The sequence below is a fragment of the Salvia splendens genome, chromosome 6 (assembly GCF_004379255.2).
Source record: "Salvia splendens isolate huo1 chromosome 6, SspV2, whole genome shotgun sequence".
In the NCBI taxonomy this organism is placed as follows: Eukaryota; Viridiplantae; Streptophyta; class Magnoliopsida; order Lamiales; family Lamiaceae; genus Salvia; species Salvia splendens.
In genome coordinates, this window is record NC_056037.1 from 23549173 (window position 1) to 23576584 (window position 27412).

Below are 27412 nucleotides of genomic sequence, written 5' to 3' on the forward strand. Positions count from 1 at the left end.
ACTAAATTGTGGGAGCCACCTGGTTTTTTGTTTGAGATTCATGGAGTTCTGCATCAGACCATTATGCACTGACATGGTGCGTTTAGGTTTAACTGTAATTTCACTTTAAGAGTGAGACTTTCAATATGTAATTATCGTATTGAGACTTTCAATATGTAATTATCGTATTGAGACTTTCAATATGTAATTATCGTATCTGAGAACTTCACATAGAACTTTAACAGTACGATATACACCAATATTTCATTGATCAAAAGAAAACAACCGAAATAGACAAAGATGAAGAAGTCTGGGCAACGAGATATTAGCAGCTAAATCCTCTCTATGGCGGATTGGGCAATTGGGTCGATGAAAGTCACAACCCTGTCTTTGCAAAATATTGGATAGATAATAAAAATAATGTAAATTGCCAGAAGAGGGAGCACTACGATCCTGATGAAGAAATTCCCCACTTTCGACGGGTCATTCTTGAAAAGCCACCATACAAATGATGTGCACAAATAATAAATGTTTGTGCCCATTATCCCCAGCCCAACGATCTATGAAAACACAATGACCTGGGATCGCTTGCACACAAAAATTAACCATCGTTAAGAAACGTTGGCTAGTGAAATAACAAATATGTCACATGTAAAAGAGAACTTAAAACAAATATAAGTATCAATGGCTATTCTACATTAAACCAAATTGGTTTCAAGTTGAAACTTCGTGGACTTCTACTATCGTATCATAGAGGGTCACAGACTGCAATCTAAAACTTTTACTGACCCAACGATATATGAAAGCCAAAACAAAACAAAAAACTGACCTAACAGTATACAAGGCTTCAATTTGAGGGAGGGTATTGACGTTTTGAATTACAAATATTTCATATCGGTATAAGGTGTAAAGATTTACTTACATAGACTGAGTTCTTGTGAGGTCCCATTTTGGTGGCACTAGTGTTGAACTTAAGAAGTGGGATTAGAGCGAAAGGGAGCTCCAAAGATAGTATCATCTGCAATAAAATTGAATTCCACAAGTCCTAAATATTTCATATGATTTGTTAATTTATATAATTTATGTATGTACAAACCGATGAATTAACGGTGAGTCGACCAATCCCGGAAGATCCTCCAATTTCTAGCGGCTATGGCAATGCACCTTGTCATCAAATTTCTTATCCATTTTCTCATGTTAAGTTCCTAGAAACTCTATAAACAATAATTCAATTTTAGTGAATATGACTTAAATTGTAACGCCCCACTTTTTGAACCCTAATTTTCGAACCCTAAAATTTTTCCATTTAATGCTTTTAATGCCGTGAAGTATGAGAATTAAATGACGAGTGAAATTGTTATTTGATATTTCAGTGACCTAATTGTGATTTGGAATTTTGACTGTGCGTTGACTGAATTAATTTCGTTTGTGTGATGTGGCATTTGAAATATTTGGTGTTTGGTGAATTTATTTGTTATTCGAATGATTGATAACTTGACTGATGAGCACAAAATAGTGATGGTGGAATCACAATTGATTTTAAACAAATGCTTTCCTGTAGGATTATTTATTAGACTCAATTCTGTGTTGGATCCGATAAATTAAATAAATAAAACAAGATCAATCGTGTGAAAAATAAATGGTGGATTACACATTGGGCCAAATTAACTTGAATTAAATCCTAAAAATAAATAATGAATTACACAATTTAAATAAAATACAAATGGTTTTGCGCCAAATTAACTTGAATTAAATCCTAAAAATAAATGGTGGATTACACAATTTTAATAAAATGCAAATGGTTTTGGGACAAATTAACTTGAATTAAATCCTAAAAATAAATGGTGGATTACACAACTTAAATAAAATACAAATGGTTTTGGGCCAAATTAACTTGAATTAAATCCTAAATATAAATGGTGTATTACACAATTTAAATAAAATGCAAATGGTTTTGGGCCAAATTAACTTGAATTAAATCCTATACTAGTGAGCCCAAGTGAAGGAGGATTCCTTGAGCCCAAAGACTCTTCCAAGAGAATCATCGAAATCTCTTTCCCCTCTTCTTCATGGTCAACCGTTTCTATGGCTCCACAATCTGCAAAATAAGTTCTCAATTTAAATCAGTCAATTAAATCATTAGCATTTAATTGGCAATCAATCACCCAAATTTAAACACATAATCACGGTATCTCAATCCCAATTCATTCTATTTTTATAACCCAATTTATTCATCCTCCTGAGAGCATCAACAACGCTCTCTTATCTGTCTCTTATCTCATCTCAGAGAGAAGAGACGGATAAGAGACAGCGTTGCAGCCTTCCGTCTCGGTCTCGTCTCGCCGAGCGTCTCGTCTCGGAGGGACGACTCTCGAGACGTCTCGCCACGCGCGTTTGCGACGTGGCGAGCTCCGGTTCGTCCGTGACGCCCACTCACCGGCCCGAGAGTGGGTGTCGTTTTTATACAAAAAAATGTTATTTTTTATTTTTTTCTAAAATTCAGGAAAATTTCAAAAATTAAAAAAATTCCAAAAAATATACTAGCTGTTTATAGCCATTTTTTACAAATTTATTATTATTTTTATTATTTTAAGCCCCCAATCACTTCTATAAATATCAAATCATTCTCACAAATTAATCTACCATAAAAAAACTCTTTATTCTCACTCAAACAGTCTACATTCTTCATATCAAAACATTATTCTTCTCCTAAATTTAATCCATTCATGGATCCATTTGAGCAAATGCGTCGAATAAAAAAATCAAACACCCTGAATTTTCAAGTATCGTTGGAATCCACAGACTAAAAGTTCGTCGGAGCTCTCTCCCAAATTCGAAATAAAATCCTTCACCTCCCCAAGTCTATCGCTGCGAATTTTTGTTGCCTCGAGCTTTGATCCCACGGAATAAGACGTCACAACTGATGATATCTTCTTCTGCTTCTTTGAGTTTTGAGATTTTGAATTTAGATAGAGTGAGCGAAAGATTTTAAATTATGTATTTTTTATTTTTTTAGGATTTTATTAATGTAGTTTTTTTATTTTTTTATGTTTTAAGTTGTAATTTTATTTTATTTAATGAACTGTGTTTTCATTAATTGAATTTGTTGGAAATAAAAATAAAAAATGAAATTGAATGAATAGTTAAGGGATGAGATGGTTAAGAGACGGATAAGAGATGAAGGGTTGTAGGTTCTGTCTCTTAGTTAAGAGATGGAGTGAAAAGTACAGTGGGGCCCATGAATAGTTAAGAGATGAGACAGTAAAGAGACGGATAAGAGACGCGGATGGCCTCATACATTACACTCTCACCCAATACTCGAGACCTCTCAATCTGAAATTCACTCTCATAGAAGATATTGATCATTCGTATTTTCCCACTCAATCAAGTCCCACGTTCAAAGTTCACAGTCAAACTCAAACTTCTTGCAAGAATTGGAATCTAAATCCAACCAACTTTAAGGTATTATTTTTTCTACTATTCTCCCTCTCTACCTTACGAGTTTGAAATGAACTCATTGCAACCTCTCTGTCAGAAATCGAGAACCAAATTCAAGAGGGGAACTAACGTCTATTCATTCGCAATCTGTCATTGAAGGTATACACTACTCCCACCCAATTCCAATTTCATATCACTACACTCAAGCATCATATTGGAATCTTGAATTTAAGATGCCCGGTCAACGAAATTTGACCAATAATAAATGTGACGAGATTTTTAATTTTGGAAATTAAATGATGTAGCGTCGATCTACGTTCCGCGTAGATGACCGTAGCATATTCACTTTCCCAAATTCGATTCCCAGTGAGTGAGAAAAATTGGATTAAAGTTGGTCACATTGTAGCTTTTAATAAAGCTATGAGATTAAAGCTTAGGGAGTAATTAACTAGTGTTAATTGTCCCACATAAGAGATGAGACACATCTTTTAATGTGTATTTATTAAGTGACTTTACTACACTTAATAATTATAGTGGACTAAGATGGGTTGAAGAGCCCACGCGCGCCGAGCCGAGCCGTGGCCTTGCCCTTGCCCTTGTTCTTGGACTTGGACTTGGACTTGGATCTTGGATCTTGGTCATTGGGTGGTTTTTGGGCTTGGTTCTAAGGCTTGTCCCTGGACCCAACCTTAATGTTTTGGATCAACGCTTGCCAGACCAGTGGTATGACACATCGTCAACTATGACGCAGTCAAAGTCTACGAGGCTGCCACGTAACGCAGTCCACATGCGACGGATGAACTGGGCGTATACAACGTCTAGATTCATCGTCAACCACTCCAGCTTTCAAATTCATAACGGCCAGCCGTTACAGCCACGCCATGATGACAGCCATCAAGGCTGGGTTGACCCCTGTAGTGGACTAGGCCTATAAATAGGCTAGTCATTTCTTGCATCAACAAAACAAACACACAAACATCATACTCTCTCTGCATAGTCCTTTTCCCGAAGCTCAGCCCTCTCCTCTTCCAGTTCGTTGGAGCTCTGGTGATAGCGGTGCTGCTTCAGCAGAGAGGTTGCCGTTTTATATTTGGGGAAGACACGCCAAACCGAGAGCACTACCGGGGCGTATCACGTCTTGCGGAAAGAAGAATTTCCTTCACTCGGCTAAGTTTGATTTCCAATTTTGTTTTCATTGTATTTTCAGTTTCAGATCTTCCTTCTTGGGTTGTATTACGCCCGGTTTTGTTTATCTCTTGTAATTCTAGTAATAATCGCAACAATCGCAAGACGAGATATAATTGACGTTGAAGGATCGAACCTTAACTGAACTTAAAACTATTGAAAGCTAATCCTTTGCTTGGAGATGTCGACCAACGCCAACACTTCCACTGCCACTACTCCCGCCACCGCCGCCTCCACTGTTCCGGCCACCGCCACCTCCACTACTGCCGCTCTCTCATCAACCTTGATGGGTCAAGGCACTCCCTTTTCCGCCCCAACTACCTCTTCGGTATGGGACAACCCATTTGGGGCGTCCACTGGATCCACCTTTGGTGGGTCGATAGGTTCCACTTTTAGTGGTTCCTTTGGATCCTTTAATGGATCGAGTGTTGGTGCCTCCGGGCTCAATACTAGTGTTGGATCTCTTGGGAAACACATATGTGGGGGGCAATACGCTCAAAACAAATTTTGGAGGCTCAACTGGAGTCAACATGAATGGTTCATATCAAGGACCTAGCTCGGTGCCTTTGATGCCGAAGATTATGCCTCCCGTCGAGAAGCCCCCCAAGTTTGGAGGATCCGACTTCAAGAGGTGGCAACAGAAAATGTTGTTCTACTTGACAACAATGGGGGTCGTGCACTATCTCAAGGAAGACGAGCCACCCATGCCAAGCGATCAAGAGACAAGATTGGAGGTCTTCTCCGACTACGACGCATGGCATAAAGGGGATTATCTATGTAAAACTTTCATTTTAAGTGCATTAGATGATAGCCTCTACAATGTATACTCTAATGTAACCACATCTAAACAAATGTGGGAAAACCTAGAGAAAAAGTATCGTAGTAATGATGTCGGTACTAAGAAATTTGTAATAGCTAAGTACTTGGACTACAAAATGGTCGATTCAAGACCAGTGATAGACCAAGTACAAGAGTTCCAAATAATTATCCACGAACTCGCCGCTGAGGGGATGATCTTGCCAGAAAACTTTATTTCTGGCACTATAATTGAGAAACTTCCACCTAGTTGGAAGGACTTCAAGAGCTACCTTAAGCACAAGCGAAAGGAGATGACCCTTGAAGAACTGATCGTGAAGTTGCGCATTGAATCTACGTGCGCAAAAATGACCAAAAGGTTAAAGGCCATGGCCACTTTGAAGCCAAGGCCAACTTGTTGGAGCAAGGCGGTCCCTCTAACAAACGTCCTCGCCCAAATCGTCCAACGTCAAAGGACAAAGGCAAGGCAAAGCAACCTGTGAAAGGCGACTGCTACAAATGTGGCAAACCTGGGCACTACGCCAAGGATTGCCGAAGCAAGAACAAGAGGCCTGCTGCCCACGTCGTCGAGAAGGAGTTCAAAGACTGGGATGAGAATGACCTCATTGTCGTGGTCACTGAAGAGGCCAACTTGATTGAAAACAAGGGAAGCCGGTACATCGACACTGGAGCAACTGTTCATGTTTGTGCCGATAGGAGCAAGTTTTCAACATGGGGAATCAAGCATCATCCCAAGTGAAAGGAACTGGAGATGTGATCCTCAAAATGACATCTGACATCTCTATCACCTTGAAGGATGTGTTGCATGTGCCCGACATCCGAAAGAACCTAGTCTCGGGATCTATACTAGTTAGTAAGGGTTTTAAACTTGTATTTGAATCCGATAGATTTGTATTGTATAAGTTTGGAAAGTCCCTCGGAAAAGGTTATGTAACCGATGGACTTTTTAAGCTTAGTGTGGCTATAAGCCTTGTTTCAAAGCCTTTGGCTATCAATAACAATGCATCTACTTCCTCTTACTTGATTGAGTATTCAAACTTGTGGCATTGTAGATTGAGACATGTAAATATAAACGCCATTAAAAGATTAATAAATCTTGATTTACTAGAGGTTTATAGTAAAGATAAATGTAAGATTTGTCTTGAAGCCAAAATGGCTAAATTACCATTTCATTCAGTTGAAAGAAACACCAAACCCCTTGAATTAATTCACACCGATGTATGTGACTTAAAATTTGTGCACACAAGAGGTGGTAAAAAGTACTTTATCACCTTTATAGATGATTGCACAAGATATTGCTACATCTATCTTTTGAAAAGCAAAGATGAAGCAATAGAAGCGTTCAAGAATTATAAGAACGAAGTTGAGAATCAACTTGGTTGCAAAATAAAAATGATTTGAAGTGATAGAGGAGGCGAATATGTAGCCCCGTTTGAAGAACTATGCAACGTAAGTGGCATAATTCATCAAACAACTGCTCCCTATTCACCCCAATCTAATGGGGTTGCAGAACGCAAAAATCAAACTCTAAAAGAGATGATGAATGCACTGCTTCTGACTTCAGGATTACCACATAACATGTGGGGGGAAGCGGTTTTGACAGCCAACTATATCTTAAATAAAATCCCTCTCAAGGGCAAAGATGTTACCCCGTATGAGCTGTGGAAAGGAAGGAAACCATCCTACAAATACCTCAAAGTGTGGGGGTGTTTGGCTAAGGTGATGGTTCCCCCGCCCTAACAAGTTACAATCAGACCTAAAACGGTTGATTGCATCTTCATTGGACATGCACTTACTAGTAGTGCATACATATTTGTGGTCCACAAGTCCGAAATTCCAACTCTGACTGTAGGAACAACGATTGAATCAAGAAACGTTGTATTTCTTGAAAATACATTTCCTTGTAAAAATAAGGAAAACGTAGCATCCAATTTTGAGACAAGAATTGAGGATGAAACCACTAGTTCTAAACCATTGGAGATAGAGCCCGATTCACACAAGCGTGCAAGGCCTGATCCGAATGAGGCAGCACTGAGATGTGGGAATAGGGTCAGAACACCAAAGACATTTGGTCCTGACTATATTGCATTCATGTTGGATGAAGAACCAACATCGATAAAAGTAGCCTTTGCAGGCCCAGACGGGTTGCATTGGAAAGAAGCTGTTCAAAGTGAAATTGATTCAATTTTGCTAAACCACAAGTGGGTGTTGGTTGATCTACCTGAAGGTGCTAAACCTTTAGGATGCAAATGGGTCCTTAAAAGAAAGTTTAAGACCGATGGAACAGTGGACAAGTATAAAGCTAGACTAGTAGTCAAAGGCTTTAAACAAAAGGAAGGGTACGATTTCTTCGATACCTACTCACCTGTAACGAGGATTACATCAATTCGAGTGCTTCTCGTGATTGCTGCTGTACACAATCTTGAGATTCATCAAATGGATGTTAAGATTGCGTTTCTAAATGGTGACCTTGAAGATGAAATCTATATGGAATAACCTGAAGGTTTTGTAGTACCTGGACAAGAGAAAAATGTATGCAAACTGGTTAAATCCCTCTATGGATTGAAACAAGCGTCGTTGCAGTGGCACTTGAAATTTGATAACGTGATGTTATTAAAAGGATTTAAAATCAACGAATGTGATAAATGTGTTTACATTAAGAACACTAATAATGGATATGTTATAGTGTGTCTCTATGTTGATGATATGTTAATCATGGGTAGTAACACCCAAGTGATAAACGACACGAAAACCATGTTAAAAAGAAACTTTGACATGAAGGACATGGGTATAGCCGATGTAATTCTCGGAATGAAATTTCTAAGAACATCCGAAGGAATCACCTTAACACAGTCTCATTATGTTGAGAAAGTACTAACAAGATTCTGTTAGGGTTAGTATACTAAAAGGCATGTTTCGAGCAACTTCGCATGAATAGAATCTTGCTTGTGTACGCAAAAACTCTACAATCCACTTTTGACCCGATTCAGTATCATTCGAGCAGTTTGCATGAATAGAATCAATATATTATTACATTGTGTTTGCTTGTGCGTTTATAATATGTTTTATAAACATTTAAATGCATAAGAAGTAAACAAAGCCTAAGTCTTTTGCTTAGTAGACTGGTTGTGGGCGTCGTCCACTTTAAGGTATCTACAGTCGGTTCTATGCAATGCTTTTGTAACATCCCAAAATTTTTGTGACTATATTTAAAATTTCCTTTAATGAAATTAATTGTTTCTATGTGATTAAGTTGATTATATGAAATAATTGTTATGAGTGATGTGGAATGAAGTATTGTCTAATTGTTATATGTTCCAATGTGAGGAAATTAATTAAGTGAGATCATGCATTTTATTCTAGCCAATTTAATGGGATATTTTCGGCCCCTTCAAAATTATTGGAATTAATATTCTCTTCTTGGATTTAATTAATTGTTTTGGGATATTTATCTAAATTAAATCCAAACCAAATTATCCTTAATAGGAGGATGAATTATTTTTCTTTGATTTAATTGATGCCTTATTGATTCCCTTCTTTTATTTCAAATCCAATTAAATCATGCCACATTTTACTTTCTCACTCTAATTGAATTGATATTTGAAATATTTCCTTGTGCCAATTAAAGCCAAATTTTCGCCCCTTCCCTATTTGTGGAGAAATTGTATTTGTTTCCTATTGTTGTGGAATCCCTTTTTATTCAAATAAATACCAAATAAATACTTATGTCTAATTAATTTGGGATGTGAATATTTTCTTTCTATTTTGTCTCCATCCCACACGCCCCATATGCTTCTATTTTCCTTGTGGAAATTTATTTATTAGTTACCTATTTTATGGGAGTCTTTTCCTATAACAGAATTTCCAAATTTAAATCCTATCCCCATTTAATTGAGGATTTAAATAATCCTCTTCTCCCCTATTCAAAATACACGCCCCCCTCCCTTTTATTTTGCTACTTGTAGATTTTTCAAATTATTTTATTTCCTTGTTTATGAAATACTCAATATCTTTTACCAAATTTTGAGTATTTTTCTCTCCAAGAAAATACCAAGTCAATTCCTTGCTAATTTATTTGGCAAAATTTTCGAAATTCATCCCCATTCCACACGCCTACTTTTATTTCAATTGTGGGAATTTTTTTTTATATCTCCCACAATTTAATTAATTCATTTAAGTGTGGGATTTTAACCTAGACTATAAATATTAAAAACCTTAACCCTAGCTCCCATTGTCATCCTACACGCCTCCCTCCATCCTCCCTCACTCTCACACGTTTTCTCCTCCTCTCCCACTCTTCCTCCCCAAAAACCTCCCATTCAAGCTTTATTCTTGCACCCATTGAAGTGATTTTCAAGAGTCTCCGACGGATCACATCGTTCTTTGCTTCTACCGATTTATTTTTGTCCAAGAAGGTATATTTGCTCACTTTTCCTCATCCTTTTCGTTTGAACCATGTTCTTGAGTCCTACATGCATGTAGAGAGTGTAGGATTAATAGATCGTAAGATTTACCGGGGGGAAAGTGTGTTGTCGTAAGAACTTGGATGGTTATGTGTTTTTGATTGAAATCATGTGATGTTGGATTGGAATATTTGGTGAATGATGTGAGTTTATGTGCAAATATGTGTATGAGAAACCTTAAAGCATGATTATGTGTTTTCAAGCATGAAAAATTGGTGTTTGTTTGATGGAAGATGAAAACCCTATTTTCGAACTATGAACCCGAAATCTGTGGTGCACGACCAGTAACTTATGATCTGTAATTGACCCACCAAACGAATGAATTTTGATATGAAATTTTACTGAGTAAACTTCGAGGTGTTTCCTGTGTCTCGCGTGAATTTCAGCCCTTTTATCGAAAAATGAATTTTTAATAAATTTTTGAAGTTGACTGCGCAAATCTGCCAGAAACTCGTGTTCTCGCCAAGAATATTTCATTTTCTGTTTGACTGACCAAATGACCTCCGATTGATTTGATTCTTGAACTATATGAAAATGTGAAGTATCTTCTGAGTCGTGTTAAATTTTCAGCCATTTTGGGCATTGGATGAATTTATGGTGAATTTTTCAAATGAACTGCGCAGTGCTGTCAGAAACTGTATGTTCCGACCAGAGAGTTTAATATGTGATATGACTGACTAAATGACGTGATTTCGGTGTGAAAATTTTCATGGATGAACTTGAATGTGTCCTCTGTATTGTGACCAAAATTTAACTTCTTTTGAGGTCTGGTGAATTTATAGGGATTTTTACAAAACGGTCGCTCTGTTCTGCCAGTTTTCTGCCTTGTTAAAATGACGCCTAGTTTCAAGTTTAAAAGTATTGTATGATGCATGTATGTCCAACGAACGTGTCTAAATGGTGTAATCACTTGTGATAAGTTGGAATGTGTTATGTGTGTCTTTACACCTTTGTGACGTATGTTGGGTTGGGGAATTTGAGAAAAACGATGAGAGAGAAGCGATAGGACATGCATAGTAAAATGTTGTTGTGGAAGACTGACTTGTGTTGTCATTAACAAGGGTGTTGTGTTTTCGTGAACTCGAGGATCGAGAGTTGCTATAAGTTGAGTTGTGAATTGCTAGGCGAACGAGGTGGGCTTTCTTTTCAAACCTCTTTACTTTTCCGAAAATGCTATGTGGCGTTATAAGGGTGGTTTAACTGTTATGTCATGCCATGTTGTTTTTATTATGAGATTGTGTGCCTGATGCCTAGTTCGTATGAGTTTACTCCGTTAGGCTATATGGCTGTGTTGTGAAACGAATTCGGGTCTGAGTAGGGCCGCAAACCCTATCAGGCTGTGTACACTGGTGGGATCGTGAGCCGTCCTTGCTAGTCGGCCTGTCTCGTGGGCGAATAGTGTGGCCACTCTTTCGTCGCACTGTGATTGTGATTGATGGATTGATGTGGAAAATGGGGAGATAAATTTGTCTGGCCAGACTTGAATATTTTTGTGTTTCTTGTGATATTTCTTAGTATATAAAACTCGAGATCACTGGTATGAATGACATAACTTATTAAAATATTTTCGGCATGAGCCCATTGAGTACAACAAGTACTCAGCCCTGCATATTATTTTTCTTATGTGCAGGTTGAGCGGGATGTTGCGTGGATGTTGAGCTGGCTTAAGTACCTAGGATGCATTGTGTCCTCATACATAGGCGCTATCCTTGACTTTCCTTTAACCTTATTGTTTTTCCGCTGCTATAATTTGAAATATGTCTCAAGACTTTAACCTTCTCTTTATATTTTGTGTTTGAACATGTATGGTGGTGTTAGGTTTCAAACAAGTATTTACGTTGTCTTTTGAAAATGGTGTTCTCCGAGATTTAAGTTAAACGTTTGTTTTACCTTAGTTATTAATTATTTTATTTCATAAGTTTAATTTTTCCCGTTGCTCTTTTAAAAGCATTTTACCTTAAGTCTTCTCAAAAAAAATTTTTACCTTAAACTTCTTAAAACTAGGTTGTTTTCCTTTCTTAAGTTAATTAAGTCTTCTTTTAAACTGTTATCCATGCATGTCGGTCACGATCGCCGCGGTTGTGGTACCCCTTTGTATGGGCGGTCGTGACAGCTTTGCAAAAGAAAAAGAAGAATTTCACAACCTAGATAAGCTTTGGCTACCTATCATGAAAGGTTGCAATGTCAGTCCGATTATTTCTAAGCTTTATTGAAATAAGATGACGTTGGTGTGGTATAGCACTGAATGGATCTAACAGCAAGACGAGTCTTTATGCAATCTACTGAAAGACGAGGTCTTGATAAATATCTATGTTTTAATCAATGTACGTTAGCATTGAACGTACGGTATTGAGTATCTACTACTTTGACTTACCAAAGGTGCGGGTTTTTCGTCACCCAACGATCCAGGTATATTGGGTAGTGGTGATCATTATCTGGCGGTGCTAGGATTGCTATTATATTGAATAGTGCACGAGGTGAGTCTCGTTTGATAATGTCTTCAAGAGGAGCTTGAACAAGGTTTTATTATTCAGAAACTGGCCAGTTGGAGTTTTATTACTCTATGAATAATAAATAAGTGTTTCTTGCTAAGTCTACTCTTGGAATTAATAAGATGTTAATTAATTAAGTCCATAGCAGACTTTAATTAATTAATGAGCATTTATATCTTAAACGCGGGAAATAAATAAAAAACAAAATGGAAACCCGGATTACTTGTAATTTCGGATTTGGATGGGGAGTTCAATATTACGTCTGTAGTGGATGCTCGTAATATTCCAATATAAGATTGTATTAAATTGTGGGTTTAATTTAATTAGTAAAAAGCTAATTGGGGGAGCCCATATCCAAAACCTTCCATAGATCCCTGACTGTGCCCAATATGAACTTAATATAAATAGGAGAATAAAAGAGACTGAAAATACACAATTAATGGACATGAAAATATCGTCCATTCCATGATAATGAAAGGGACGATTTTTTCAAAGTGAATTCTCCTCCGTGAGATATTCAGCTCCTCCTTCGTGAGAAAGTTCTATCTTCTTTATTCGAGTCCTAGTGTTTCGATAAGATCAGCCCACCCTGATGTCGGAATACAGTTCAGGACACCAGTATGAAGATCCGTGGTCTAGTATTGAAGATCATCGTGGAGAAGGCGCATGCAATCAACGATTCTTTGGAGAATCAAATCGGTAAATTGGCTAACTCCGTAGCAAGCATGTTTTAGGGATTATTTGTGCTAAAGCATGTTTGAAATTCAAGTTATGAGCATGATACGTGTGATAATTACGCGAATAGATTTTGTCTGAATAATCTGCTAAATAGATCCGTATTATGTGATCCGTTAGAACGTACGCTTCCGCTACCAACCCCTTCAATTGGTATCAGAGCCAGTCTATGGCTCTGATTATTTGGATTTAAATTTCGCGAAATTCATGTATGCATGTATTATTTGATTGCGAAGCATGTCCTTGGTGTTTTGTTTAATTTATTATGCATGATGAACTCAAGAACTATCGAATCAAAGAACTTGAATTACTCGATCGTACGAGACGTGCGATCCGTTGGCGCTGGCACCGAGACGGATCTCACCACGCGCAATCGAGGTAGGGATGTCGAGATAGTGGGAGCGAGGGAGCTACGATCACGGGGCGATGCGTAGACGAGCAAGGGCAAGTGTGCGCCGCCGGCCGAGACCGCAAGCCCTAGAAGAATCCACGTCGAGATTGACATGGGCGGAGACACGGTGCGGCGGTTCGATCGAGAACCGCCGAGACACCACTTGTCTCCAGGCCGAACCCTAGGCGAAAGGTCAAGCGGCACCCACGAGATGTCTGGCCGAGAGTGTCGCGCCTGTGTGCGTCCCGCTGGCTCGGGCAGTGGGCGCCGCTAGAGCGGGTAAGGCCGAGACAGGCGACGAGCGGTAGGCGGCGTGTTGGCCGAGAGGGGTCTCGCTACCGCACGTGCCCCTGGCCGAGAGCAACTGCGCCACTCGACGTCCTGTAGGCCGAGAACCCGCGCCACCCGACGAGCCGCGACGCACCGAGACAGAGTCAGCGGCTGGCCGAGAAAGGCGACGCCTGTGCGCGTTGTGCTGGCCGAGAGCTGCTGAGTCCTCGTCGAGCTGATGTGCGAGGGATGGCCGAGAGCTGCCGAGTCCTCGTCGAGCTGATGTGCGAGGGATGGCCGAGAGCTGCCGAGTCCTCGTCACGCGCGCTCCTAGCCGAGACGTCGTGCACGTCGGATTCCAATGACGAACTCGTCGGATTTTCGTCGTTCATCGTTCGTGCGATAAGATAACGATGAAAGATTATTTTAATGATAATTTAATTATTTTATTAAAAGATATCAATAAAATATTATTATTTAATGGAAATAAAATCTTTTGGGAAGATTTCCCTAGATTATTGGATTTTTTTTGGAAAGTATTCAAGATGAATTTGGAAATAAGATTTGAATATATCTTTTATGGATTTTATATATTATGAGATTTGATTATGATTCAAATCTTGGATTAATTAGATTCTTTCCTTATTTAATGGATTTATATGGATTTTATTCCTAGATGAATCCTAGTTATATTTGAAAAATAATAATCTAATTTTTATCTATATCTTATGGATTTATATGGATTTATTCCTAGATAAATCCTAGTTGGATTTAGATAATGATAATATTATTTTATTCTTATCCTATGAATTTATATGAATTTATTTATTGATAAATTCTAGATGGATTTGAAAAGTGATAATATAATATTTTATTCATATCTTATTGATTTATATGGATTTGTTCCTAGATAAATCTTAGATAGAATTGAATAATTATAATATAATATTATCTAATTCTATGAATTGAAGGATTTGATTTTATCTTGATAATGATAATCCTAGATCAACGTTATCTTGAATTGAAGGATTTGATTTTATCAAAATAAAATCTATATTGATCCTAAATGGATTTAGATAGTTAACACTATCTTGATAAATCCTGAATGATTAAGGATAATAATTATCCAAGATAAAACATAATTATTTAATTGATTCTCCATTGACTAGATTAAATAATTATCATTAATTATCCAGTGTGTTTAAATGTCATGCATTAAATGGATTTATATGTTTATTTGGTGTTTATCTTTGTAAGTGGATTATCTGCTTTATCTGCTTATGTAATAATTATGCAAAAACTATATAAAATATCTAAGCGATAATTACAACAAGTGCGTTGTATATGGTCTCCATCAATTGGTCTGCAATTAATGAAGCTTTTTCTAATATTATCGCCACCTGCTCTGTGGGGACAATAATCCTAAGAAATAGCGAGTTCAAAAGGGCGGATTTCTTGAAAATAAATAGTATGAACTAGAATGTGGTTTCCAATATTATCGCCACCTGCTCTTTGGGGACAATAATCCTAAGAAACTACGAGATTTAGAAGTTCACACAAAATTTATGAGATAGCTTGATCTTGTTAGCAGCACATGAGCATTGTTATGGGAGTGTGTTGTAGAAATGAGACTCTGTAATGCTAAATTCGGTGGTCTTGCTTAAGCAACATTAGGCGGCCATGCCACTCTGTGGTCTCTAGACTATTCGTCGGTGTTGTGACCAGGAAAATTGTAAGATTTTAATGCGTATTGACTTCCACTGGAGGGTACAAAATTTTAATTTTACAGTTGCAAGATACATAATTGTTTTGTGGTTATTTGCGATTATGTGTTGAGTATAAGTATGTGATAATAAGTTTATATGCCAAATCTTCATTATGTCGTTCAAATTTTGTATGCGATCCTTAAAGAAATGAACTCGAATGCCAAAATTATGTGGACTGGAAATGAAAATGGATAAGATTCTCATCGCTAAAACTTGGAGTTTATACTCAATGATTCATGTCCTCCATTTCCTCGACATAATTCCACGAAGATTGTTCGAGAATGCTTTTAGCATGTACTTGACAAGTTCTTTAAGGAATAAGGTCAAGCTATTTTCTTCTAAGTAGCACGACAAGTTTTGGTTAGTGACGATGAAAGATGGATATCAATAGAATCTGTCAAGATGATTCGATTGGAATATCCTAAAGGGACAGAATATTTTGAGGAATCTTTTGATCACTCAAATAGTTTCTGACTCAAGTCATCGCCTGAAGTAATAAGAAATGACTAAAAGAAGGTTTGACCGAAAAGTAGAAATCCTTCAGAATATTAGTCGTTATATTACTGTTAGAGGAAAGTAACATGACATAATTCGTATAGGCTACATTTTTCCTAAGTCCTGGTTCATTTGAACAAAAGACTAGATATGGAAATGAGAAAGCCTGAATTGTCATCAAAATTTGTTTAAAGCGAGTGAAGATGCTTTGAAGGACAATGCAACTTCTAAGTAAGAGATCTTGATCCAGGTAGGTTTTTGTTGCAGTGAGAGCTGTTAATGCTCAATTATTGTTTTATGGTTGATGTTTAAGGCATCATAGTATTGAAACAATATAGATGCAACAAGATTGAGTATTAAACAACACATCAACTTCTTAAACATGAATGATAAAGTATTTATGGCACTTAGTCTTAAGGCCAAAGAAAATACTTAGTTATTGTTCAAACTGATCTAGACTATCAAGATTTTAACAATTTGTTAAATAGCTTGAATGTCGAGAATGTGTATTCGATGCACTATGAGTTAGAATCATTTGATTCAGAATACTTATAGAAGTGCAACGTAGAAAGACTAGCAAGTCTCAATGGTTTACACCAATAAGGAGACGAGCAAAGCGTTATGATCAGTAGTGGGAGTCTAATCTCCATTAACGAATCCAAGCATTCTTTCAAAGAATGGGATAGTTATGTAAGAAGGAATTGAAGTCTTTCTAAGACAAGTTTGATCAAGTGATGAGTTGTACTCATGAAAATCTTATCATTGATGGGATAAGCGTTAGATGTAACGAGATACACCTTAAAGAAACTACCATCATCAGTACCTTCTACAAAACACGAGTTGTGGACTAGAGCGACTCTAGTCTAGCACATCTCAAGGTGTAATATTGTTCCAACGCATGTTGGAAAGGTATCCAAGTAATTGGAGTTGAGTACTGAGGTATGTTTTAAGGTTGTCCCAAATGATGTAACATTATAAGTTCTGTAATCTTCAAAGATATAATTCTTGTATGAAGATCAAGAAAGGAACTAAAAGCCTAACAGCGTGATAACTCTCAGGATAAAGAGAGATATCGAATTTTCCACGTTACCAAGGACTAATACCATTAGAAGCTTATGCACGAATAAAATCAACTTCAACACCTAAGATTGTTATAACCATGTCATAGTGGGAGCGTTCCTAGGAACATAACAAGTTCATGGGTCTAAGAGTGTCGCAAGACTCGGTCTTAGATTAACTTGAACATAATCCCTTTAACTACAATGTAGAATTGGTTCATTTGGATATTCATCTTTGAAAAGGTGATAGATTCCAAACTACAATCTTAGATAGACAACATGTTTACAAGACTTGCAATACTACCTACAGGTTGTGTCAGTCAGTGGGAGCTAGTACATTTGCAAGTGTAAACGTGGATCTCAAATGGCTAGACAATGACAATGGGCTATGCCCAAAGAGAAATATCATCTTCTCGCTGTTTTTGTGCCAAGATTTGTTCGATCCTACTGTCTATCGGGACTTACATAAATTAGAATGTATGTATGATGATTGTCAAGACAGCTTTCTATTAATAGAAGTCTTGGGGAAATCATCTACATGGGACATCCTAATGGGTATGTAATAAAGGGCAAGAAACACATGATTGGAAGCTTATGAAGACCTTTGTGGTCTTAGGCAAGCATCTAAATCAGAGATAAGTGTTTTGCTTAGATTGTCAAATGTTTCGAATTTGACATGTGCCCTTTAAGTGTGTTTGTAAGCACAAGGAAGTTGAAAGTGCATTAAATATGGTATTATTGGTACTCTACGATGATGAAATCTATAAAAGTTGCAAACAACTAAGATTGGCATCTAGCGTAGGAAACTAGTTGTCTACCCAGTTTAAGATAAAGGATTTAAGAGAAACTAATTACATTCTAAGCATCTAAGTCTTTAAGATTGCTAGAAAGAATGTTGAGATTCTCTTAGAAATCCTATATCTATACATTTCTTGGAACATTTTAGCATTGGAAATTCCATGCAAAGGTTTTTACCTTTCAAGATGGAATTGTCTTGTCTCTAGTCAAATGTCATTTGACACTTAGTGAGAACAAGAAGAATGAGACTAATTCTGCAGATAGATCTCTCATGTATGCTATCATATGTACTAAGTTTGATATTAGTTGTACTTTTGCATAGCAAGCATATATCATTTTAACCATGGCAAATGACTTTGACTGAGGTAATGGATATACCATAGTACGTGAGAAAGACTAATAGCTATATTCTAGTTTACCAGTCATTCATGTAATGTCCTCGCGGTTACACTGACTAAGTCTCATAACTAATCAGTGATCGAGTAAGTCATCCTCATTATGTGTGTTTACATTAGGAGTATACTCCTAGAAGCTTTGATCGTAAGTTTGAGTATGCCTATGAGTATTTTTACTCTAGCAAAGGCTAACTCAAGGGAACACGAGATCATAAGCTAAGCAATCACATAGAGAGATAATTAAAGATCAAGTACGCAGCAAAGACATAGTGGTGGAAAAGATATTATCAGGGAACAACCAAGCAGATTTTTTACATAAATTGGCTTTGTGGCAACATGTTTCAAACATGATGTGAAATGAATGGTAGTACGATATATCTAGCTCCAAGACCTGCTTTGTGTATAAGTGGGAGAGTTTTTGGTAGTGGGTATACTCGAAAGCATGTTTTGAGTATAAGTGGGAGATTGTTAGGGTTAGTATACTAAAAGGCATGTTTCGAGCAACTGCGCACGAATAGAATCTGGCTTGTGTACGGAAACACTCTACAATCTACTTTTGACCCGATTCAGTATCATTCGAGCAGTTTGCACGAATAGAATCAATATATTATTACAATGTGTTTGCTTGTGCGTTTATAAGATGTTTTATAAACATTTAAATGCATAAGAAGTAAACTACAGTCGGTTCTGTGCAATGCTTTGCAAAAGAAAAAAAAGAATTTCACAACCTAGATAGGCTTTGGCTACCTATCGTGAAAGGTTGCAATGTCAGTCAGATTATTTCTAAGCCTTATTGAAATAAGATGACGTTGGTGTGGTATAGCACTGAATGGATCTAACAGCAAGACGAGTCTTTATGCTATCTACTGAAAGACGAGGTCTTGATAAATATCAATTTCTTAATCAATGTACGTTAGCATTGAGCATACGGTATTGAGTATCTACTACTTTGACTTACCAAAGGTGCGGGTTTTCGTCACCCAACGATCCAGGTATATTGGGTAGTGGTGATCATTATCCGGCGGTGCTAGGATTGCTATTATATTGAATCGTGCACGAGGTGAGTCTCGTTTGATAATGTCCTCAAGAGGAGCTTGAACAAGGTTTTATTATTCAGAAACTGGCCAGTTGGAGTTTTATTAATCTATGAATAATAAATAAGTGTTTCTTGCTAAGTCTACTCTTGGAATTAATAAGATGTTAATTAATTAAGTCCATAGCAGACTTTAATTAATTAATAGGCATTTATATCTTAAGCGCGAGAAATAAATAATAAACAAAATAGAAACCCAGATTACTTGTAATTTCAGATTTGGATGGGGAGTTCAATATTACGTCTGTAGTGGATGCCTGTAATATTCCAATATAAGCTTGTATTATATTGTGGGTTCAATTTAATTAGTAAAAAGCTAATTGGGGGAGCCCATATCCAAAACCTTCCATAGATCCCTGACTGGGCCCAATATGAACTTAATATAAATAGGAGAATAAAAGAGACAGAAAATACACAATTAATGGACATGAAAATTTCGTCCATTCCATGATAATGAAAGGGACGATTTTTTCAAAGTGAATTCTCCTCCATGAGATATTCAGCTCCTCCTCCGTGAGAAACATCTGTCTTCTTTATTCGAGTCCTAGTGTTTCGATAAGATCAGCCCACCCTGATGTCGGAACACAGTTCGGGACACCAGTCAGAAGATCCATGGTCTAGTATTGAAGATCATCGTGGAGAAGGCGCCAGCAATCGACAATTCTTTGGAGAATCAAATCGGTAAATTGGCTAACTCCGTAGCAAGCATGTTTTAGGGATTATTTGTGCTAAAGCATGTTTGAAATTCAAGTTATGAGCATGATACATGTGATAATTACGCGAATAGATTTTGTCTGAATAATCTGCTAAATAGATCTGTATTGTGTGATCCGTTAGGATGCACGCTTCCGCTACCAACCCCTTCAGATTCAACGCTTATGATAGCACGCCGGCTAAGACACCTACAGAGCTAAATGTTCATTTAACCAAGAACAAAGGCGAACATGTCGCACAAGAAGAATATGCAAAGGTCATTGGGTGCATTATGTATCTGACTAATTGCACCCGGCCTGATATCGCTTGCGTTGTGAACAAATTAGCACGCTACACGAGCAATCCAAACAAAGAGCATTGGGTTGCTCTTGTAAGGGTTTTGAGATATTTAAAATACACTCAAAATCATGGGCTACACTTTACGAGATACCCCCCAGTACTTGAAGGGTACTGTGATGCAAACTGGATATCCGATAATAAAGACTCACTCTCTACAAGTGGATACGTCATTACTATTGGGGGCGGTGTTGTCTCGTGGAAATCCACAAAATAAACTTGTATAGCCCGATCAATAATGGAATCTGAATTCATAGCTTTAGATAAAGTTGGTGAAGAAGCCGGGTGGCTTAAGAATTTCCTAGAGGACATTCCTTGTTGGTCCAAGCCTACGCCTCCAGTGTTAATTCGTTGTGATAGCCAAGCAGCTATCAGAAGAGCAAATAATGGCTTCTATAATGGTAAGTCTCGACACATTCGTCGACTACACAACACTGTGAGACATTTGATCACAACTGGCGTGATTACAATCGACTATGCAAAGTCAATAGATAATCTAGCGGATTCCCTAACCAAAGGGTTAAACCGTGATCAAATGAATAAATTGCTAGAGGGAATGGGTCTAAAATCCACAAACTAAAGGAATAATCATAGTGGTAACCCAACCATTATGACTGGAGATCCCTAGAACTTGGTTCAATGGGAAAACTAAGCTATGAGAGTTCATGAGAAGCACTCATCTACATCTATTCCCTAAAGAACAATAGAGTGTTGAAAAAACCTGCCTAAGTGGTAAGGCTAAGTCTATGACTTTTAATGGATCTTAAGGATCTCAAAGAGATGGAGTTCTCCAAGAGACCAAGTAGGGTAAGGAACTTGGTTCAATGGGAAAACTAAGCTATGAGAGTTCATGAGAAGCACTCATCTACATCTATTCCCTAAAGAACAATAGAGTGTTGAAAAAACCTGCCTAAGTGGTAAGGCTAAGTCTATGACTTTTAATGGATCTTAAGGATCTCAAATAGATGGAGTTCTCCAAGAGACCAAGTAGGGTAAGGAACTTGACTAAGAATCACCTATGTAAATGCGAAGTGTGGTCGCTTCACAAAACGCACTTATGAATCCAAAGTGGTGACCAAGACCGCAATGGACACAAACTGTGAGAACGGAAGAGGTTGTGGTGTTTAAGTGTTAACATCATTGTCTCGGTACACGCCGTGGAGGAATAGTTCAAAGCATCTCGCTACTAGTCCGCCTGCGTATCCGATGGTGCTATCTATGGACGGTTCAAAGCCAAAAACTACCTATCCTTGAACTTATATACCTCGTGAGGGTTGAGCTTGTGTTTGTATGTATATGCATTTGGCTTTTTCCACTCATGTGCGGGATTATTGGAATCTTGAATTTAAGATGCCAAGTCAACGAAATTTGACCAATAATAAATGTGACGAGATTTTTAATTTTTGGAAATTAAATGATATAGCGTCGATCTATGTTTTGCGTAGATGACCGTAGCATATTCACTTTCTCAAATCCGATTCCTGGTGAGTGAGAAAAATTGGATTAAAGTAGGTCACATTGTAGCTTTTAATAAAGCTATGAGATTAAAGCTTAGGGAGTAATTAACTAGTGTTAATTATCCCACATAAGAGATGAGACACATCTTTTAATGTGAATTTATTAAGTGACTTTACTACACTTAATAATTACAGTGTATTAAGATGGATTGAAGAGCCCACACGCACGCCGAGCCAAGCCGTGCCCGCGCCCGCACCGGTGCCCTTGCCCTTATTCTTGGACTTGGACTTGGACCCAAACTTAATGTTTTGGACCAACGCTTAGTCAGCGAGACCAGTGGCATGGCACATTGTCGACTATGACGCAGTCAAAGTCTACGAGGCTGCCACGTAACGCAGTCCACATGCGATGGATGAATTGGGCGTGTACAGCGTCTAGATTCATCGTCAACCACTCCAGCTTTCAAATTCGTAACGTCCAGCCGTTACAGCCACACCATGATGACAGCCATCAAGGCTGAGTTGACCTATGTAGTGGACTAGGCCTATAAATAGGCTAGTCATTTCTTGCATCAACATAACATACAGACAAGCATCATACTCTCTCTGCATAGTCCTTTTTCCCGAAGCTCAGCCCTCTCCTCTTGCAGTTCGCCGGAGCTCTGGTAATAGCGGTGCTGCTTCACCGGAGACGTTGCCGTTTTATCTTTGGGGACGACACGCCAAACCAAGAGCACTACCGGGGCGTATTTCGTCTTGCGGAAAGAGGACTTTGCTCGACTTGGCTAAGTTTGATTTTCTGTTTCGTTTTCATTGTATTTTCTGTTTCAGTTCTTCCTTCTTGGGTTGTAATACGCCCGGTTTTATTTATCTCTTGTAATTCTAGTAATAATCGCAACACATCATACATTACCGTTTACAACAATCGGTAATCAACCTTTTAATCGAGTAAATCGAACAACCTTAATGGAAACCGAATCAAAGAACAAACTTTTAAAGATCGAAAATTTAGAACTTATCTTCGGGGCTGCTGGAGCGGCTGCTGTGGCGTCGAGCGACGGTGGTGAGTGCGGGCGACGAATCGGAGACGGCAGCGTTGCACCACAGCGAATCGGGGAACCAGCGGGTTCTGTTTCGGGATCTTTTTTTGATCTTTTAGTGAGAGTGAAGAGAATTGCTGTGTGTGCGCCTTTAAAATCTTCAATTTTGCTTGCTGCAAATTTGAGAAATTTTTGGATGTTCTTGGTTGAGTTTTACAGTACAGAGAGAGGTAGCAGACGGTTTTGGGGAAAAAGGGGACGATGAATTTTGGAATGGAAGAGCAGTTGTTCCTTAAGGGCACCAGCAATGGGGCGCCCGATGGCGTCCATCGTCCTCTGGCGCGAACGATGCCCACATTGTGGGTGCCCGCCATCGTCCGTGGCCTACGCTCGCGCCCGTGCATCGTCCAAGCCCTACGTCGCGGACGATGGCCATCGGGCGCGCCATCGTCCGCGCTATTGTGGGTGACGCGGATGATGAACGCGACGATGGCATGCATTTTACTTAAAAAAATGTGTTTGCCGGGGATCGAACCCGGGTCTATTGCTTGGAAGGCAATAATCCAAACCGTTGGACTACAAACAATAGTTGAGATATCTTGAAAACTAAATTGTTTTATACGTTCATTAAGATAAGAATGTGATAAAAAATGATAATTTATGATTAAAAAGTAGAATTCGGTGAAACAAGAATTTACTTCTTGGAGTTATTAAGATGTTTATGTTGTGTGATTGAAATGAAGGTTTTTTATAAATGTATTAATTTTTAATTCGTATTGTAATTTTTTAATTTTTATAAATGTATTAATTTCTATAAATGTATTAATTTTAAATCAATGCAATCTACGTTGGTTTTTAGTTACTCGTTGTGTTTTTTAATTAGTTTGCATTAAATATTTGAAAACATTCAAATTAATTAACAAAACAATAGTAAACATATAGGGCGCGCCTTAGGGCGCTACATTATAGGTGGGGGGTAGGAGGATAAAACTGATGACGTGGCGCGCCATAGGGCGCCCCATTGCTTATGGCCTAATTATTTTATGCCTTCCAAATTTTAGACTTTGTTTTTGTTTTAAAGAAAAGTGGAATGACATTAGTGTGTACGTGTAGTTACTTCTGGTGGGGAGTATATTTTTGCTTACTTGTTAATTGCTTTTTACTCTCCTCCGTCCTGGATAATTCGTCTCACTTTGACTGAGCACGAGTTTTAAGAAATGTAATGAAAAGTGAGTTGAAAAAGTTAGTGGAATATGAGTCCTACTTTTATATATTAGTTTTATAATAAAATGCGAGTATGAATAAGTTAGTGGAATATGAGGTCCACTTCCACAAAGGGTAAAAAGTAAAATGGAACAAATTATGTGGGACAAACTGAAATGGAAAAATGTGACAAATTATCCTGGACGGAGCGAGTACCTTATCTTATCATGGGGTAATTGATGCTATTGTTTAAAAATATTTAATATTAGTTGGGGATTTGTTTTAAAGATGAATGAGAGGCATTACGTGTATTTTGAAAAAAAAGGAGTATTTTGAATTTTATACTCGTTTTATCCCTTTAATATTTGGTGAAAAAGCTAAAAGTGGAAGTGGGTGTGTGCGTATGGGGTGGAGTATTTTAAATTACTTTCTTACTTCCTCTTTACCACTTAATTTAATTTGTTTAGTTTGTTTTTAATATAATTTGTTGGGATGTGAGCGGCCAGAAATAATCGAAATACCTAAGCTTTTAATTGGGAAAAATTTGTAATCCTATCAATAAAAATAATCGAACTCTTAAGATGCATGCATTTTATTTATTTACTTAATTCCTTGTGGTGATCTGTGTTATTTCAAATGCTAAAGGTGATAGCTCGCAAGTGAATCATGAGCGCACGGGAAAGAATATATTTTCGGATTAAGTACTCTAAGTGGGCTTTCTTTTAAATAAGGACAATGTCCTAACTATTTATCGATGGGAATGAAATGTGAAAATGTTTATCATGCTGTATTTTGGTTTTAACGCGCCTATCTGAAATGGTTTTGCCATTATTATTTAAATCGAATTCGGGTCCTTGTAGGGCCGCAAACCCTATTTGGATTAGTATACACCTATGGTAGACCGTGTGCCAGCGTACGAGTTGGCCGGTCTAGTGACTTGGTTTTTGGCCACATTCCAAGTTATGTATGAGTATAATATGGTTGACGTCTATGAGAAAGTGACTGTGCAGTCGTGATTTTGAACAATGGAATATTTTCGTGCCTCGGGCCTTTTGAAAGATAAAGCTCTGATGATTACTTGAAAATGGCATGATAAATATAAATATTTTTGATAAACTGTTTTCGGCATAAGTCCACTGAGTATTTTATAGTACTCAGCTCTGCATGTGTTTTCCCTATGTGCAGGTTGAGTGGTGACGAGCTTGAGGTGGTGTTGAGTCGAACCTGAATTATTGTTGGATTCTATTTTTATCTACGAGGGTCGTCGTGTCTTCATACATGGTGTCACTCTTACTCTTGGATGCTTCCGCTGAGATAATACCATTTTACTCAATTATGTTTTGAACCCCTTTTTACTTGGAAAATTAATAATTGTTGTCATTGGGTTTAAATGTCAAAACACTACTCTGATTTTCCCTCCGTTAATTGAATATTAAATATTTTGGTCAATCTCTTTATTGATACCCTAGAATATTTTGCTTTTTTTAAAGTCCCATTAGTGCGACAACCCACATTTATTAATCCTAGAAAGGGCGGTCGTGACATAAATAGTATTTAATTATCTAATATGTTTTTATATGGTACTTGCATAATGTATTGTCCTGCATAAGTCCGGTAATAGTAGAGTTCTGACCTGAGGCCAACAATGCAATGGCATAAACCGTGGAGCTTGATTTCCTTAAAACATTCTAGGAAAAATTGAATTAAAATTTAAAATAGAGATATTATCCATATACTATTTATGTATTTTTATTATTTATTTATAAGATTGAGAATAAATTAACCTTGAGGAGCAAAGAAGCAGAATTCAGTGTTAAGTTGCTGCAACGGTCATAGTTTTCAGTTGAGAGATCATCTGCTAAGCAAACAGTTCCAGAAAAAAAAATTGTGACATTTATCAAAAATGCTATAAAAAGTGCAAATCCACTCTCGATCAATAAGTATCGACAAACATCCTGAAATAAAATTCAAAGTTGAAAAGACAAAAGTTAGATCTGTGTAGGATTAAATGTCTCATTTTGACTCAAGGAAAATTTTAAGAAATGTGTGAAGAAATAATATGATTGGTAAAAAATGCAATGAAATGTAGGGTTCGCTTTTAAAAAATAAGTAAAAGTGAAATTGAACATTTATATGTGAAAACCTATTTTGTTGCAAAATGCGACATTTTGCTGTGGAGGAATGAGTATTAGCCAATTATCTTACAGTGGTGACTTTTCATAGAAATATTAGTCAATAAACTACTCAAACTATAACAATACTATATATTCAACCAAACAAAGGCAACTTGAATGCACTAGCTCTATAGCTCTATATATATTCATTACTTACATTGATGCCACGCACAGTCTTAGATGTCTTCCTCAGCACTAGAGCAAAACGAGGAAAAAGATTATGCCTGCAAAAAAAAAATAATTAAAATCTTTTATTAATCAAGGAGAATCCACAAATATAAACTAAAAGGCTTGTGATTTTGTTTGGGTCAATTGGACAAAAAATCACGACCTCTAGTGCAATTAAGCACGTGCCTAATTTTTTTTCCAAATGATCAAATTTTGGCATGTCATATATTTTTGTCATTTGACAAGTATAAAAACTACGTAAAACAAATGTGATATTATAATATCCATATATCCCTTATCAGTGTATTGACAACTATTTCTGAGCATATGCAACATTTATGGTAATGGAAAGGAACTTACGGCATAACGAAGGCACCGAGCAGTGCGATGGCGTCGCCGGTGGCTCCTTGACCGCTGAACTTTGGCACGATACGAACATCCTTTTCATCACTTCTTGAGCTGGTGGCTTCATGTAGCTTAATTCTCCAAAGAAACATGCTACTATTAAGAACACTAATATGGCAATCAGCGATTCAAACTTCCACACATGTTTTTTTATCAAATAATAAATTATTAATACATAAATATTTAATTATTAACAAGTAATTAAAGATATATTAAAATAAGGATAAATTAATTTATTTTTATAATTTAATGATATAAATAATATTTTTTGAAATAAAATGAAGACTTACACCATATCTTTGTAAGCCGATCAGGAGTAGTGTACTGCACCAGGTGGAAAGAACCCCAACCAAAAGCGGTATTTTAAATAATATGTGTAGTGCGCTGTTCCAATCACTATTGTTAAAACAGATTTAATATGTGTAGTGCGCTGTTCCAATCACTATTGTTAAAACAGATTATTGTAGAGAAGATTGTTGTATTGGATTGATTGAATATGATACCCAACACCCATGTATTTATAGGGGTGTTGGGGACTCTT

The 27412-nt window shown here is 37.3% G+C and overlaps 1 non-coding gene and 1 pseudogene across 1 annotated transcript; both read right to left on the minus strand.

Moving 5' to 3' along the window:
• Nucleotides 1–237: 237 nt before the first annotated feature.
• On the minus strand, nt 238–27385 carry LOC121808991 (annotated as a pseudogene).
• TRNAG-UCC lies at nt 23436–23507 on the minus strand. Its single transcript has one exon. It is a non-coding gene; the product is annotated as a tRNA-Gly (tRNA).
• Nucleotides 27386–27412: the final 27 nt, after the last annotated feature.